This window comes from Phasianus colchicus, chromosome 11 (assembly GCF_987193195.1).
Source record: "Phasianus colchicus chromosome 11, bPhaCol1.hap1.1, whole genome shotgun sequence".
NCBI classification, from domain to species: Eukaryota; Metazoa; Chordata; class Aves; order Galliformes; family Phasianidae; genus Phasianus; species Phasianus colchicus.
Window position 1 is genome coordinate 11187211 of NC_143446.1, and position 18935 is coordinate 11206145.

The following is an 18935-nucleotide window of genomic DNA, read 5'->3' on the forward strand; positions in this document are numbered from 1 at the left end:
GAAAGAGATGTGATGAAATCACCCTCAATGGTCAGGCTGGGAATTCATCAAGATATCTACTGATCCTCTTAAAAACGTATCATTGCCTGTTGAATTGTGGAGCTTAATGGAAGGAAAATTAGTCGACAAAGTCAGTTTTATTTTCCCATAGCTATAGGCTTCATTGTATTTCCAATTTGCTGCTAAACAAAACTGTGAGCCTACCTTTTGCTCAATTCAAAGCATTTAATGACTGCATAAAAAAAAAAAAAAAAAAGCTGTTGAAATTTATCTCCATAAGTTGCTATCTTTGCCTTATTTTCAATTTTCCTGTGAAGTTATTAAAACATTATGTGATCATAATATATTTACAGGGAAGGAGAAATGAGGTGTGACTCTGACTGAGGCACAGTGATTTGTTAAGAACTGTAAAGCATCAAGTGCCACTAAATTGGATGGGGGAAAACGTGTGATTCTATGTACTGAGTGACATTTTGAATATATGTATTTTGTACTTGTTGCATGGAATTTCTGCTTTCCAACCTAGATAAATATTAAAGAGAATCAAAGATATCAAACTCTGCTCAACAAGTTGAACTTAGGCTCCCTCCTGCTTTTGAATTGCTTTGCATTTTTCCTTTGGACACTGCACAACAGAGCAAACTTGGTAATGTTTGCTGCTGGCAATCACAGAGCACATTATTATTCCTTGTATCATTATTCATGATAGGGGGTAGGGGAGAGAGGAAAGAAGACTATTAATGGACATAAGTAGCTTTCCAAGTAGCTTTCTGCTCTGTCATCTTTCGCTTCTACTGCACCTTACTGTGGTATCTGAACTGCTGACCTGTTTTGTCAGCTGGATGCAAAGCCAAGCTTACTGCTGTAAGTAGGGTGCTGAGCACACAGCTTTGGGTGTGGATTTTTGTTTTGCTCTGGCTTCATGCAGGACTCCTTGCCTCAACCTCCTGTGGATGTGTTAAAAGCCCCTCATATACATTTTAGAGACCAGACCCTGGGTTTTCTGTCTATTGAAAGAAGCTGTTGGAATGGCTGAGCTGAACACTGACAGCAGGCAGGTCTGAAAGATCTCCGTACTGAATGAAAAAGGGATCTCTGATATTCTGATGAGAAATACAACCCTGTTTTCGCACCAATGTGGTGCTGTTTGGATGTATTAATCGTTTTAAGAAAAAGTCAACTCAGATAAAAATCAGAGTAACCCGTTGTCTTGAGCAGCAATGCTCCAGACTCCAGCGGTCGAGAAAGGGTCCAATCAAACCGACAGCATGTCAATATGAGTGATAGGAGGCGTATGTTTCTGTGTGCTAAAAGCAGCACAACACATTGCAAGGGATAGGGAACTGGAGCAGTTCCGACAGAGTCACATATGGCTTCACATATATAATGTGCAAATTCATCAGTCAAAAATATTGAAACACTTCATAAAAGTAAGGCTCTGCTCCTACAAGGGCTGTGATCCCACAGACTTAAGAGGAGCAGAGTGGAGTCAATGCCAAGTGTTTGCAAAATCCTCCCACTAAAGTGTTCTCCAAGGTGGTCATGTGAGCAACTTTCATCCTGGGAGACCAGAAATCATAGCTGGCTTCAGTCAGTCCTGAGTGATTTAACCATCTTCCTTTTTCCTATGAGTACTGTCTTCAGCCATCCTGGATAAGGAGAAGCTGTCCATGCTCATATAGATATGTAATAGCAAAGGAGGTTACAGGAGGAGTTCTTATCCTGTATCTATCAGAAGATGAAGGATTGAGGCTTCATCAGAGCTCGGTGGCTTGGTGGGTGCACCATCCTGCCAAGTAGGAGCAAGGACTTTTGACAGGGCGCTCCTGAGCTGATGAAAGGATGCCAAAGGCTGCTGAAAGTGAGCACAAAGTACAGGCAGAGTTATGCCTCTGTGCCAGGAAAGGGCCATTTCAGGTCAGGACTGAAGAGTCTTGGCAGAACTGTGTGGGGAATCCTGCTAGGCACCTGCCCTCAGGATTCCTATCTCCAATCTGTGCTAATATTTGGCTCTTTCAGGGTTGCTTCATCCACTCATTAAAAAGATGTAAAGAAAGTACGTACAAGAATTTTTCCCTGCTATATTCATCCCACCACCATTAAGTTTTGGGTCTGCAAATCCAAACAGCTCCCCAACCAAGAAAATCACACCACAAGAACATATTTCTCTTTTTGTGATCAGCTTATACCCTATGCTTTGCAAGGTTTGTTTCGACTGCTAATTTTGGCTTGACAAGATGCACGGGGCTTCAGAGTGTGGCTTACTGCACTGAGCTGACAGGACAGACACACAGAGCCATTTGCTGGCACATGGAAGAAAGAATGAGAAACATTATCTACATTAGAACTATTTAAGATAACCCTGAGAGTTCTCCTTGCAGACAGCTCTGCTCCTGCTGGCTCTAACTGTATAATGTTAGAGCAGAAAGCCAGGCCCAGCATGGTTGGTAGAAGAGGGGTTTAATTATTTTCATTCTTGATTTTCATTTCAGCCTTCCCAGTAATTTATGTTGCCTTTGTTACCAGAACAAGGGAGACAAAAGATATTTGCCTTGTAGATTCCTTCAGAAAGCAGCTCTTGTACTTAATGACAGCAGCCTGCCCCACAAGCAGCTGAAAATAAATCCCACAAATCCACATAGGTCCAACATGGACAACAGACCATGGACCACGAGCCTCTAAGGGCAGGAAAGGAAAGCAGTCTTCTGCACTGGGCCTCGTGCTTTTGATGTGTTTGCTAACAGCAGGAGCTCATCTGGACCACTGACCTCTCTCCTCACTACGATGGTTTTGAGTTAGCTTATGGTGATGACTACACTGGTTTTGAGGCAGGAATTGCCAAATGAACATCTCCACTCTGTCACTGAGTGTCAGTGCTTGATAAAACTGCATCTATGTGTCACAAAGGAAAGCAAATCACCACGACTAAGGGAGGGGTGGGTTATTACAAGACAGTTCCAGACCCCCAAGAGACCATCGTATTTCCCTGTTGGAGTTAAACTGATGGGTGTCATTCCAGATTACACACATAGGAATGCTTTTTGTTTTCACTTCTGGCTCAGAAAGCTTGTGCCCACCATTTTCTCATTGCGAAATCACACTGTTTTCTGTACCTGCTCATCATAATATAAAAGCCTGATTGCACAGCATACTTCTCATTCCAAACTGCTTGCAAAGTTAAAGTAGCATTTGCACCATCACCTGCAAAATGCTATGATATGTCTACATGCACAACCAGACAGCTGTGTGTTCTTTCTGCTTGTCCTTTGAGCTGGCCATAAACAAGTGAGCTACTTTCTAGAAAGTCCTATTAACAAGGAATTCTTCCTTTGACGATAATGAGTACTGCAACCTCCAGGCCTTTCCTTCCACCTCTGTAGGGGCAGAAAAATCAATGGGTCTTCAGTGTTAGGTGCCAAAATAGGGACAGAAAGAGCAAGAAGACATATAAGAATCCATGTACACATAGGCAAAATTACCAGTACCAGAAAAACAAAAAACAAGAGGAGCTCCATCACAACTGTTTAGAGATAATCTGTTTTGTTAGCAAATACTAGGGTTTTAAGGCAGAGATTACAGCATGAGTCTGTTGCTGAAGACAAAATATGGCTGTATACATTAAATATATTGGATATGGCTGGCTACTGCAGGGATACACACAGCTGATGTAGTCAGAATACATTCATTATTCTGGAAACACAGGCAGATTTTGTGCTTTGCTGCAATTTGCTGATGCTCTGCTTTTCATTCCGTTCAAACCTGTTTCCCTTCATGTTAAATATCTTTTGAGTAGAGTTGGCTCTGGTGTTTTTAATGCCCTTAGCAGAGTTTGGAGGTCATTGCAGCAGAGCAACTGGTGGAGACAGCAGAATTCCAGCAGCAATTGAACTGATTCCATGAACTGCTCTTCACTGTGTCCTCTGGACATCTGTTGTGCTTCCTTAATGGGGACTGTTGGCTTTACTCTTCAGGAACTGAGCAAAATATTCTCAAGAGCCCAGAAATATTCTGAAGTGGTGGTTAAGTCAGATCTAAACATTGATAACAAAACAAGCAGCAGAATTGTTTGCAGTGATTTGGAGCTCTGAACATTAGTGCATACCTACAGCACTGAAGAGGAAAATCTACTGATTCACTGAAATTCCTCTGCTCTTCTTAAACAGGCTGAGGTTCGTGTAATCTTAAATCTTGATACAAGGGAAACACTGAAAGAACACAGCACAGTAATTTTGCCCAGCTCCTTCTGCACATACCCTGAGCCAGGCAGAAGGTGGTTTCTGGGGAAAGGACATCATTAGCAGTGCTTTCCAGAAGTTTCCAGCAGCTGAGTGAATGAGTCGGTCTTTCACAGGAATTTTCTGCTTGAAAATGTTACTTTTTTTTTCCTACACGGTGCCGCAGGCTCCTGCATGTTATGTTGTCATACTTGGCAGGAGGATGAGGGGTAAGGAAGTGTTAAGTTATAATGTAAATTGAGTTTATTGCTGTCTGGCAGAATAGTTTGGCAGTCTTTTGTGACGAAGCCTCTGCCACAAACACTTTCTTGTGTTTGGAATCAGGTCAAACCATTAATCCAAGTGTCTGCAGGGACATGCACAATGCTACAGCAGCTCCTACTGACAGAAGATGGATGCATCTCTGGCTTCCCACTGAATGTGCTCACTTCCGACAATGTTATAGTCAATAGATTATGCTAGCAAGAAAGGTTATTGTAGCAGGAGGAAGTGAGCAATTCAAAAGTGCCCATGTTAAACAGCTGTTCAAACCATGATGTTTCCAAGTTTCTCAGGACAAGCACCATATCTTTCTTGAGGCTATCAAAACAGTAGCACACTTAATTGCCAATTTGCCAAATTGATAACTTCAGAGTTATGGAGGAAATCTGTTCTGTCCAGAATACACATTTGGGATTCTTGTCCCATAAGTTAGCTTCTGTGCAACAGAACATCACAGAAAGCCCTAATAATGTGATAAATGCATGGCACAAGGGAAGGTAGGCCAGAAGGTCTGACAAGAGGAAGGACTCATCCCTTGTGTTCTTCTAGAAGGCCTCTCAATTCAATGTGTCTTTGTAGCATCACATGAAAATGTCCATTAGGTTATAATGAGCATTTCTGTCATGATCCATTCTCTGTCATTTCAGCTGAGGAGAAATGCTAGTGAACTGCACTTCTTTTCTTTCCTTAGTCCCATGATAGTACCAGTTAAAATTAATAGGGCTATTTAGTGCATGCAAGTGTAGGAAAAGATTTTTTTTTTTCCCTGACAGAACTGCAGATGGAAGGGTTAAACTAGATGATTAAAATGGCTTCACAACTCAAATATTCTCTTGGAAAGCTTTGGAATGCAAAGCCTTTGTAGTTTTTTTTTTTAATTAACATTGATCATTGGCTGTACCAATTAATTCAATTACTTGGTGCAAAATAAAGCATCCTATCTGATCTGTATCATATACTAGTCCTCTCAGAAAAACAATTTGGGCAGTGCAGGCTGAAGAAGTGGATTAGCCAAAGAAAATATTTCTGTTAAAAGAAATAATCATTTGTTGCAGTTAGATTTGCTGTGGTTTTTTTTTTTTTTTGAAGAAATGATACATTGCCTGCATGCAGAGCCATAACCCATTTCCTTTTCAATAGGAACTAAATATGTTTAGTCACTAGGCTGTCATATTAACTATCTTTGATTTTTATTTAAAAAACAAGGGAAACAAATGCTAAAATCTAGGAAATTGTCTCAAAACTGAGATTTCCTCACAGGAGACAAGGACAACTTAAAGTTTCAGTGGTTTTGGATGATAGGGGTTTCACCATGCATTTATGTCTGATTTTTCCAGTTAATTTCAGTGATCAGAGAAGTTTACAGGCACTAAGTTTTCCAGTTCTGCATCCAAAAGTTACATTGGAAAAAAAAGATGTGGTCTGACCACAACCTCCCTCTGATCTATAAGCTACATTAACACAGCTGCGGGTGGTGGGATTGTAACCTTGGATCCATCTTTTTCCTGAAAAGTATTAATCCTTTACTTGGAAAATGCATGTAAAAGACTTGGCTGTTCTGAACCAGATTGTGCATCTTCCAAGCTGGTGGGTACCTACACAGACCTGCTGGTGGGAATTACCATCAAACCCTGAATGAGAGCTTAGTCCTGGATTTGCCTCAGGGACAAACATTTTTCACAGTTCCAGTCCACATCTAAATAGCACCACTTTCATCTTTGCCTCTTCATTTATTCTTCTTTTATCCTTAGAAGAAGTTCAGACAGATTTGCTATAGAGGTTATGCCTCACTTCTTTGTACCTCTACTTGCACGAGCATCTAAATCCAATATTTCCCACCTGTTCCTTTTTCATGGGTGGTGAGGACCATCCTGGAATTGTGTTTTTTCCCAGCCATTTAAGACAGTGCCCTCTGGGCAGACCGAGACAACACTCTGGATTGAAAAGACCTCCAGCTCCATTCTCCATTCAGCATTTTCCAGACTCTTGAGGGCTCTGATGACACTGCTCATTGGCACATAACACCACAATGGAACAAATTTATCTCCAACACAAGCAGCAAAGTGAGGTCCTAATTCTGCACCTAACTGCTCCCCTTTTGCTGCTCCTCTCCCATACCATGAAAGGTCACTCAGCAGTCACTGTTTTCTCCCAGGGTCTTACCAGGCACCACACATCTTGCTGCAGCTTCTCCCAGATGCATGCCTGTTAGACATGGTTACACTGGCAACCAGTTAAGGAAGGCCAGTGATATTTTTCAGGGTAGCACAGTGGTTTTCAGGTCAGAAGACCAAAGACAGGTCAAGTGAAAAAGTTTGCAGATGCTGACAAAGTTGTAGAATAAATAAATGGATGGATGAATAAAGTCTCTTTATAATTGCTGTTGAGACAATAAATCATTTTTTGCCATTGAAATTTACATCAGTGATCCCTATCCTGAGCTTTAGCACAGGGCCTGAATAGATCTGAGGGGCAGTCCTTCTTTCAGGTTATTTCTCTGGGGAATGAGGCACAGAAGAACTTCTTCCACACATTTTCTTCCAACAGGAGAGCAGGCAGGAGCACAGAAAGGAGGTGGTCTTTGTGCTCTGGGCCATTTGCAGGCAGATTAGTGGTGCCAGACCTAGAGGACGGAAAATTAGGGCACACGCATGGCAAAGTGACTGCAGAACAGCAAGCAAATGGCATTGGTTCAGCTGGAAATCTCTGGGGCTGCGAGAAGACTGATTCCTCCAGCAGCCACCACCTCCAGGACTAGAAAATGTAGACTTCAAAAAAGATTGGCAGAAATTTAACATGAATCAGACTCCTTTGGGGCTTCTTGCAGAGTGCATGAGATCTAGATTAGATAGGAACATCCCAGAGCGCCAACCAGACTGTTGCTATGTTTGAGACTTGCTCTCCCATTGGTATAAGTCACAGAAGTGCAGGTCAATGGAGGGCTATGCCATGCTCAATACCTGCATCACACCTTAAGAGAGTTAAAGGGAGGTCTCAGCTCACAGCACTGTAAACTCCTTCTCACATGCATCAAGGTTCTCTTTCAGGTGCTACTGAGGCAATTCCTGAGTATGCTGAGCATCCATGGTCCATCTCTCACAGTACAAGCTCTGGATACTCCAGAGAGCCATGGGCTGCTGTTTCTACTGCATTCCACAGATATCTTTGCTTTCAGGTCTTAGGACGCCTCTCTACGCTTCCTAGCATGGCCAATGCTGCTACACAGTGACCTGTTGAAAGCTCACTTTGCCATTTTTCTAGACAAGAGGCAAAAAAACCAAAATATTACAATTGTCTATTGCTTGAGGAAATGAGTTCTTCATCTCAACCCTTCATACCTGCAGCTAGTGGTTGATAAAATCAGAAGCTTCCCCCTCCTTGTCTAGCTTGAAACCTCAACCACCTGCTTTCAGTGTTTCCAGGGCCACTGCTCTTGATGGTTCCCAAATTTCTGGCATGATATTATAGAAATTTGGTCATGAGCTACATTTCTTCCCTGTACATATGCAACCAAGAGCTAAAACAAGCAGACTGTGAATGAGATGGAATAATGAATGCTACCCAGAAGAGGAAGAAAATTTCCCCATTCCCACATGATGGAAGAATAGAACCAATGTGAGCATCTTCCACTGAAACTGTCTTTCTGCAACAAATATTTAGCACCTAGATCATTCTATTCACAGGAAATATATGCTTCTCATGAGAAATGTCAGTTTTCCAGATAGAAAAATACATAAAAATGTCATATGTCAAAATACATCAAAGTTATTTTGGCTGAACTAAAACTGAGGTGGGGTTGTTTGCAGAAATTTGAGCAGGGAGAAGTTAGATGTCTCTGACTCCATTAAAGAATAATACCTGCTCTTCTGAAACAGGCTTCATGCACAGTGTTTGCAGCTGCATCCTTTCCTTCTTACATACAGATAAGAAAGTGAAATCAAAGTAGAAACAAGGATTGAGGATCCTAAATAAAGTGGATCATCTCTTAATCATCTCTCAGTGTGCCACACACCAACTGGAACTTTAGCCTGTGCACATCACTCCTGCCATTGCAGATGTAGTTTAACCACACTGTGGTCAACAGGGCTGCTTCGTGGTTCATGACCTGATCCTCACCAATACCAAAACTGTACTAGATATTACTGTGCATGGGATTCTCGGTTTAATAGAGGGTAAAGGATGACACAGTAGGTTCATTAGAGCATAGAAATCCTTCACAAAGCAAGTGGGACTTGGACTAGATGACCTTTTACAGCCCCTTCCAACTCAAACAATTCTATCATTCTTTCATACAAAAGAAATGAACTTACACAGAAGCCCCAGTGGCTGCCTACCCAGAAAGAGAGGAAACAGCAGCAAGTACACACTGACAGCCTCACAGATCGTACCTAGATGCAGCTCTAAGGAGTTGAGCAATGGCATTATTCGTAGTTGATGAGATTTTTTTTTTTTTACAGGCAATAAATATTGGATTATTTATTTTTCATTATGAGTGCCTCCTCCTTTCCTTGCCTCTCCTTTTCCTCTCTGTATGGTAAAGAAAGAACATATGATGAGTTGCTGTATATTATAACTGAATATTAATCTCTTCTATTCAGTCAGTGCATGCATTCATTTATACGCATGATTTGCTAGTTTTGTTTGAATACACAGACATTTAACAGTGAGGTTTATTATGAAAAATTCCATCAAATTAACTCTTTTAGAAGATGCCAATATTATTGGCAAAAATTGGATTTCATTTTTTCTTTGTATACGTGCTGCCTCCTTAGACATTCCTTTCTCTGGAAACCCAGTACTTCTTTGAATGCAAAGACATTGGTGATGAGCAACTGTCATTCCCACATTAAAAAGCAAAACCAAGCCTTGATCTTTCTACAGCAGATTAGGGAGCGAGATAAAAATGAGATGAAAGCCTCAAATGTCTGTTCCACTAGGTTCGAGGCATTCTTTTTGTTTTAGTTCCGCACTCTGCCTCTTTAATTCCCGCTGGCTCAAATGCCAATTTTCTGCTATGTTGGCATGACTGCCGAAGAATTGCTTCTGTTAATAAACTGCACAAAATAGCTGAGCAATTAGGCAATTAAACTGTTTTAAATTTAATTTAAAACCCTGGCATTTTGCTAGGAGTACTTTTTTTTTTTTCCTTTTATCCATCTTTTTCTTCTGGTGGGAGGTAAAGGGTGAGTCAGAAGGGAGGGTAGGCAGTGTGGTGAGGGGAAGGGTCTGGTAGGATCTCAACACATTCAGGTCCCACATGCATGAGAGCTGTCTGCTCTGGGGAACCCACTGCAGTCCTTGCCCCTTATTACAACAAGTAATTTTTTCCTCAAACATTTAACACACAAACAAGCTTAATTTGATTTTTGTCCTGATCCCAGATGGGCATCAGGGCTTATAAACAAATGAATTCTAGAGCTGCCTACCTGCTCATGGTTGCTAATTCAAAATAAAAAGGAGTGATGGAGAAAACACAAGAATTACTGTGACTGGAGGTAAGCAATCTGTTCTGTTCATCACTGTGTTCCACTACATTCACAGGCACTTCCCTAAGTCACCTGGGCCATAGGAAATCTGCCCTGTGAGCTTACTTGACCTGTACTTATAGAGATGCCTTTTTTTTTTTGCCATAGACCATGTTTACCTTTTGATAAATACTCTGTGTATTGGTGATGACACAGATTTACAGCTGCTGGAGACAGTCCCACAGGACATTCATCCCCAGATCAGCCCACTGCCTCTGCACTGCCATTCACAATTTATGCATAGATCTCTGGTCTGACCCACAGTCACCATCCATCCCGCTCATAACCCCAAAGATCTCCCAGAAAACATAAATCTTCAACTACCCAGAAACATCCCATCCCTGCGTGCTGCAGCTGCTCTTCTAACCCCACTGCTTCATGCCACTTGCCTCAGCTCAGTTGCAGCTCAGCCATGCCTATGTTTTTCCAGAGCAATCTGTCCTCCTTGGTTCTCAGTGCTTTAAATCTCTTTTCTTACTGTAATGGCTGAAAGAAACTAAACATTCTCCCCAACGCTCTGCTAAAACTTTCCCCTAATAAAAGCTCCTCAAGTTTTCTGAGCCTTTTTGAACTACCTACATTCACATGAATGATGCCACAGCTGAGCAAAATATAGCACAGCATTGTATACCCTGCAGTGCTGACTGTCTTCTCAAGGAAAACTCATATTTCCATGGTCACATAATGGATATTTTTAGTGAACCACTCATTCCTGTTATTTTCCTAGACTACAAAATTAAAAATAATGGAAAAAGAATTAAAAGAATTCTCCTAAAGGTTGTAGTAGTCATATACCATTTGCAAAATTTGAACTGAAACTTCCCCCTCTGAGCTAATTTGGGGATATCAACATTAACAATATTCACATCATCATCGAAATCAGGCTCACATTATCATTTCCACTTAATACACCTCTGGGAACAATCCCATGGTAGCTGGGGAAACGTACTATAAGTTAATTCATTATTTCTGGTACAACTCTATGGTTACTCGAGATCTCCTGTTCTGCACAATGAACTCATCTCTTACCCCAGGAACAGAGAAGTCAGCCCAGGAAGTTCCTCACTGCAGACCCAAATAACTCCAGACCTCAGAGCTGCAGAGCATACTATTTTAAGTTCTTTGTCTCTGTGTTAGCATAGATTGCAGTATTACTTTCTGCCCTCTCTCCTGACATCGACTTTCCACCACTAGCCTTTGGCTGTCCAGTCCATTTTGATTGCAATGTCTTCTAAAGAAGATCTCTCACTCTGTTTACACAGTTCCAAACTCAAAGAGAAACTGAATTTTTGCTGGACTTTTAACTGTTACTGTAATGCACGTAATAACCATATTACATCCTTAAACTATCCGTCCCATTTCAGTGCATCTGATAACTGTCTTAGGGAAAAGTACACATTCTACACATGTGAACAAGCTCTAACAAAGTGGACTGCGCATAATTCATCATCTTCTGAGCATCACAAAAAACTGAACTGTCACAATACTAACATATGGAAGGATGACTAAGGTAATGGGTTAGTCAGCGTTTGTACATTGCTTAGCAGCCATTGACAGAATTACTGCCCCAGATCATTCTTCAAGCCTCCTTCCTAGCAAAATATAGTGAGGATTTCAGAATGAGAAAGTTTAGATTTGTCCTTTCACATATCACAAAGTTCTCAGTCACTTCAGCTCTTTAGAAGAGAAGCATCAACTTTATCCTACAAGCTACATCCCAGATCTTTGTATGACCAACATCACAGACAGAGCCATGCCCTGGCAGCAGCCCGCAGGTGGGATGTGACAACAGTTCCCTGAGGATAACAGCACCCAGCTGTAGGTTGGGCAACCTTGGACATGTTGATGCCATCCTCATTGGTTTGTACAGCTTTATTTCTACCAATGTTCAGAATTAGCCAACAGGGACTTTCTTCGGGTCAGGGACCACACTCAAGTGGTTCAAGGGACATATGTTGGACACAAACCACACTTTGGCCATGAACCACACCTTGGTCACCGCTATGTAACACTATGCAGTGACTCAAGGAGGCCCCAGGAATTTAATAACTTTATTGTAGTTCCTACCAATACCAGCAGAGGTTGTATTGAGATGTGAGATAAACACATATGCAAATAATACATTGACTCCAGTGCAGTCATGATGACTTTGCCAATAAATATACAATCTCTTTTTAATACATTACATTTGTATATTTTAAATAATCTAATTGATAGGAGCATGAAAGCATTAAATTGCCATATAGCAAGACAGCTATGCCACACTAGACATCTATTAACATACTACATGTCAATCAGTGTTTTACCAATTAATGGCTATCTAATTATCTTGCTATAATGAGCTTGTTAAATGCCAATTAAATGGCAAGATGTTTGAATGCATTAATAAGAATGTAATTACACAGTTATTGGTGACATAATTTTCACATCATTAACTAGTAACTTATCCCTATTGAGTTTAATAAATATATTCTTTTAACTTCCCATTGATCCTGAATTAGCATACAATCACTGGACTGTTAATACTGAAAGAGATGGCTATAATTATCAGAATCATTATTGGAAAGGTTTCAAATCTCAGATATTATAAATAAGGAATTACTGAAGAATGCACTAGAGTAACAGCCAACTGAAAGTGTAACTACGTTCTGTGCACACTACATAACATGGAGTAGAGCATCTCCTTCTTGCAGACAACAGTTCCTATAGATAGGAGTCTAACTGCCTAACCTGGAAAACGCAGCCTGATCAGACAGCAGCTCAGACCTCCCTTATCAAACTTCACTACCTGTGTGCTCTGAGGAAGTACTGTGCCCAGGGCTAACAGAGCTCTCTGGTCCCAGTCACCCTTTAATCTTGCTGCTCAGATCACTAGAAGAAGAGGAAGGCTGAGGGAGGGCACATGGGGGGGGAAGGGGAGAAAGGACAACCTGAGACACTACAGAAGCTGGCAGTCTGGGATGGTGCTCATCCCTCTTCATCCTCCTTACCCTAAAGCTAGGAGAGGTGGCTTAATCCACCTATCCTCCATTTTCTGAGAACTCTGAGGCTATAGAGCACCAATGGTACAGCAGCACCAAACCCTGAAGTGAGGAGCTACACAAGCACTGGTACTGACAGCAGCTCCCTGCAAAGTGGACATTAAAGCAAGTCAAAGCTTCCCCAGGACACTGAGTGGAGATCTTCACTTCCACTATTAGGATGTAAAAGCTTGTATAGAAGAAAGTGGCTCTTCTTGCATCCCAAATCTTTTATTATGAAAAGGAAATAAATCACCCACTGCATTTCCACACCAGGAAAATCTGTTTAACTAAGCGAGCATGCATGAGCCATGGCAAATGCACAGATAGCTCTGAGTTAATCTCTTCCTTTTCCCTCTCACCCCATTTTTCTAAAAGATTGAAGTTACACCATATCTACTGTATTTAGAGCAAAGCAAGAGATTGACTGGCAGTTACTGAACCAGGCAGCATGCTGAGATGCATGTACAACCAAGCTCAGCCCCAGCTGCAGTGCTGAACCCTGAACCCTAATCGTCCCCTCATTAACCCTTATGAGAGCTGCAAGTCACAGTACAGCCTGGGATATCCTGCACCCCCAGCTGCACAAGTGCTGTGTGGCTCTGGTGGATTTCTGCCAGAATTTCACAGACACCAGAAGTTGAGAAGATACTCCCTGGCCCATCATGGTTGGGCACAGCACTGCAGCCTGCCACAGTGTTTTTCTGAACTGGAATCAGCAGGACTGCCTTATTTCTCTCAAGGATGTAGCCTAGTCCTCCTCTAACATTTCTTCATTCTTATTCCATCCATCTTTCTAACTCCTTTGGCGTTTTATTAAGAGACCCAATGAGGTCTGCTGAATGCCTCTGCCTCCTTGGATGTGTCTAACAGGAATGTGTTTTTCCTGTTTTGGACAAGTAAAATGGGAAAAAGCATACACAGACATCACAGTAACATCATCTTCTATTGATCTCCACTGAATCTAGGTACCTCACAGATGTGCTTTGTTGGTTTAAAGTTATTTTGAGTGGATACTTGTCAGGTGCCTTCTCTCTCATTTTCATCTCCTTACAAGAGAGACAGTTCTGTGTGAAAACACAACTCCTTTTTCTCAAAAAAAAAAATTTCCAACCACTGCACAGCATTTTGGGGGTTTTCCACTGAAAGCAATACGAAATTACTCTGAGCAGGTACAGACCTATTCAACTACAGGTGGAGTAATGATGTTCCTCCTGCAGCAAAACCATGACCTACATCTCACACATATCAGTCATTAAATACCCACCATGCACTTAGGATTGACATTCATCAGAGGATCTGACATCTCTTAAGTCTCCACACTTCCCCCTTTGACAGAAAGGGATGGCATCAGCAATGTCACATTGGCCCTCTGCCATTGGGCACCATGTTGCATCTCACTGTTTGAGGAATGTGTGGGATTCAAAGCTGGGAATGGGGCAAGCTCACTTGAAGGAGCAGAACTTGGGAGGGCTTAGGAAGCACTCAGCAATGAAGCTGAGACAGGAATGATTCTCAAACTCTGCAAAACCAAATGGTCTAAGGCTCTTCTCAGCGACAACCCATATACAGCCATCCAAACCCAAGTGTTCCCTTTGCCTTTCAGATAAACAAACTGCCTAAAAAGAAAGAGCAGTCCCAGTTGCATTGTCAAGGCTGGGCTATCTCAAGATAGTACTGATATAATTGCATATATAAGCTAACACAATAACAGCTAAGGATCCAGTTACTAAATTCAAATCTAAAGGCCCTTGGTATCTACACTGACCATATTTGCCTGTAGCCCTGTTTCAGACCCATCTGTGACAGGATTCATACTTCTGCTTTTCCTTATTAACACCTTTTTCCTTATCTTTCTTTTTTTTCCTTCTCTGCTGCTGTTTGTTTTTATCATACGTCTTTCAAACTGGAAATGGTAGCTAACAATTAAGAATAATTATTTTATTGGCATGCTGTCTCTACAGTGCCACTCCCCAGAAGAAAATAATGAGTCAGCAGTGGTAATGCTAAATGATTTATAGGTTACCTTGTTCTGAGAGACACCTGAGCCCTTCTTCACACTGAAACATCCAGCACTGATTATAGCCAGAGCACTTGCTTGGGTGAACCATTAGTCTATCGTAGCATAGAAATCCCTATAGTGGCTATAAAAAAATATTTATATATCTATAAAACCAGGATGCTTCAGTCTAGTGAAAGCACTTAGATCCTTTGATGAAGAACAACATATAGAAGTTGAATGTATGGTGAAAAGAAAGACGACATCCTTGCATTTTGAGATCAGTAGTTCTTTCCAGCCGTCTGTGAGGAAAGCCCATCAGTCTGATGAGTATCTGAACGTATGTGGAACATTGGTAAAAAGCTGAGAGAATTCCATTATGTATAAGCTGCTTAAAAAAAGTGGCTCACTTAAGGTTATTACATTGCTGCTTTGGGTTATTTTTGTTTAATTCAAACTCTGCAGTGGGTGAGACTCAATTTCAGTTTAAACAATCACTTCAGTGCCTTATCTTTCTCATCATCTTCTGTACCTACAAAATTTGCAGTGTGGGATTCAGATAAATAAATACATGATTACACACACACTCCCTCATCATTTTCTCCATGACATTCTGTTTTCTGTGAATAAAGAAAATGTCTTTCAAGGTATCTTTTTCCTTCTTCTTTTAAGTGAATGTTTTCCAATAGGCCTGTCTGTCTAGAACAGATTAACTATCTCACCTTACTCTAAGGTGAAAGCACAATTTTTGGTGTCAGAGGCTCAATATTGAATCCACAGAAGTTTTGGTTTAGAAATCTAAGAAAACACTTCTAAAGAGGCTTCTTCAACCTGTTCCATCTTGAAATTATAATAATTGTCCATTGACCCAGGAAGCTGCTTTAGAGAAAAAGCCTTACTTGATGAAATGAATAAGATAAACTGATTTTGCCCCATAAAACATTCATGTTTCATGGAATCATTAAGGTTGGAAAAGACCTCTAAGCCCATTCAATCCAGCCATGGACCCAACATACTGACTGCCACATCTCCACAGTTCTTGAAGACCTCCAGGGATGACAACTCCACCACTCCCTGGGTAGCCTGTGCCAGTGCCTCACCACCCTTTCTGAGAAGAAATGTTTCCTACTACCCACTTGAACTACTTCCATTGGCACAGCCTGAGGCCATCATCTCTCATCCTGTCTCCATTAGCCAGCAGCAGAGCCTGAATCCCCACCTCACCACAGACTCCCTTCAAGCATTTGTAGAGAGCAATGATGTCTCCCCTCAGCCTCCTCCTTTCCAAATCAAACCATCCCAGTTCCCTCCACTGCTCCCCATAAGACTTGTGCTCCAGACACTTCAACAGCTTCATTGGCCTTCTTTGGGTATATTTCAGGGCTTCAATGTTTTTCTTTTAATAAGGGGCCAAGATTGAGCTGATATTTGATAGCTTTTAAATTACTGTGCCTCACCCAAGTCCCTACTGTCAAGTCTGCAAGTTGCTACCACATGTCCTGAATGCAAACTCTGGACACCCAAAGGAAATACTATGACCATGTCCTCTTGAGAAAAAACCTTCCCCTAAAAGAGCTGGCTAAACACAATACCAAAGTAATAGCAATCAAACAGATAAACAAAGCTGTTGAATGAAAGCATCCAGAATGAATACTCCCATAAAGGTAGTGAAAACAGAGTATTAAAAAACATGGGGCAAGAAACAGCTATCCAATTAGGAAAGCTTTTCACAAAGAAACTTACTTCTGGGAACATGTTTTAACATTCTATTTTCATATTCTTAAGATTTCCTAAGTCCATGTAAGAACAAAGTTACACCCTCTATAGATCTCCTTCAAACAGCAACTGTCCTATCCATCCTCTGTCTTCACACTTCAGTGAAACTGCAACCAGAACTCAATCCAAGCCACCCAGACTCTGGTTGCCCTCCAACATCATGGCAACAGTTCCCAGTCCAAGCACCATGTGGCTTTGCTCTCATCACATGGTACCTTTCCATTTGGGGGGATGGCAAAGGGCTGAGGTCTGTGAAACAACACAGAATTGTTCTTTCAGGCATGCTCTTCATTTCCCTAAATTAAAGGGAAGGTGCAAAAATTTAATTGTGCTTCCCTCTGAGCCTCCTTACGGAACAGTGGATTGGGTTAAATTGTGAATGCACTTTAATTCTGCCTCTTATAAGCTTATCACAAGTCTAGTACTCATTACGCCCTCTGTTTTTTCTCCTGAGACTCCATAGAAATACAACAGTGTAACTAACACTTTTCCTCATTTAGAACCACAGGTGGTGGGAGTATGTGTGATTTCATTGTCTTTACTTGGTAATTACAGGTCTGTGCCTGTTCCCACTGTCTCAGCAGGGTGCCTGTGTGGTACACATAGTTAGGTCTTTTCAGGTGCTTGCTAGGTGGATTAACAGGGAGCACTGTATCACTGCACTGCAGTACTGTTCTGGCGCGCCTGTGACCACTGCATGTTGAGGGATGCTGGCACACAGACTGCTTGTATTGACTCAGCAGTGCTGTAAAGGTGAGGACAGCTGGGATTCAGGTGGTTCATCTTGCAGAGAGCATCTCCACATTCATTAATGCTGTACTTCTGCAAAGGGAGCAAAATGCACTGAGCTTCAGCTGTTGCCACCCCCTGAGTGCACACATTGCACCAACTTTCCTACTTTCCTTCTTTTTCCCAGCTAAAGATGTCTGAGAATGGGACATATGATAAGCAACAGAACAACAGCAATGGAATTGATGCAGCCTATGATTTAATGCATGTGACAGGCCCATTTAAAAATGTAAATATTTTAATTCTTTGATTCAGCTTCTGATTCCTCCAGACGTTTGCAGTTGATAAGCCAGGCTCCTTTCAGGTTCTGCCACCTTTTATCAGTGCACATTATGTTTGTTAGACATAAATCAATGTGTAGTAGGAAGGGACACTGTGTATACATACAACAAATTTGTCAGTATGTTAACTGTATGTTAATACACCACATTCATGTGGAACTTTGAAAAATATGGTAGCCTGAGCCAATGCTGCTGACAGAGCAGATCCTTTCTGAGCTTCTCTTTGAATTCTCTTTTCTATTTGAATCAGGATATTTGCATGAAGGCCAGAAGCTCTCTTTCTCCTACTAAGGTAATTTTTGCCTTTCCACCACTGGAATGGGCCTGTGAGTTCAAAGACTGAATTCAGCAGAGTACATAAGCATATGCTTAAACTGATAGGATTAAACCTTGGGTAAGGTAATTAAGCTTGGAGCACATGTTTATCCTTAAGCACAGGCTTAGATGCTGTGCTGAGTAAGGAGTGCAGAATATTTGAAGCATCCCAAAGCCTTCCTCCCCCACAGGCCTCTGACTCCATCCATAGCTGTCTCCTGGTTAATCAAAGACAGTGTTGTCCTGTACAGCACACAGAGATGTGCCAGGTTGCTAAGATCATAGAACCATTAAGGCTAGAAAAGACAACTATGACAATCAAGTCCAACCATTAGCTTATCACCACCACACACACTACACCACAAGCAGGAAAAGAAAAAGCAATGGCAATAACCAGTTCTAAACTGCCAAAAAAAAAAAAGCAATGGTCACAACGCAATCAAAAAAAAAAAGAAATATTTGCTTACCTGTCCCAAGGATCAGAGCTTGCCAAAACCTCCAGAAAGCAGGATCTCCAGGTAGAAAACCTATCCTTGTTCCAGCCAGCCCTTAAATGAGGCTTAGGGAGCCTGGTTCCACCCCCTTCAGGTTGCACAGGTGGATTGCTTTCACCTGTGCTCCCAGGCCAGCTGTATCCCTTTACCAGGTGCTCAATCAGTGATTCAAGCCCTGACCTAGCAATTCCCACTCACCATGTCACTCAGTATGGTTTAATAAATACCCTGATGTCTTCA

At 41.6% G+C, this 18935-nt stretch overlaps 1 long non-coding RNA gene across 1 annotated transcript; it reads right to left on the reverse strand.

Moving 5' to 3' along the window:
- Nucleotides 1-1154: 1154 nt before the first annotated feature.
- Nucleotides 1155-18718, reverse strand: LOC116238050 (uncharacterized). Its single transcript, XR_004168863.2, has 2 exons — nt 18669-18718; nt 1155-7753 (listed from the first exon to the last, which is right to left on the reverse strand). It is a non-coding gene; the product is annotated as an uncharacterized LOC116238050 (long non-coding RNA).
- Between the last annotated feature and the right edge of the window lie 217 nt (nt 18719-18935).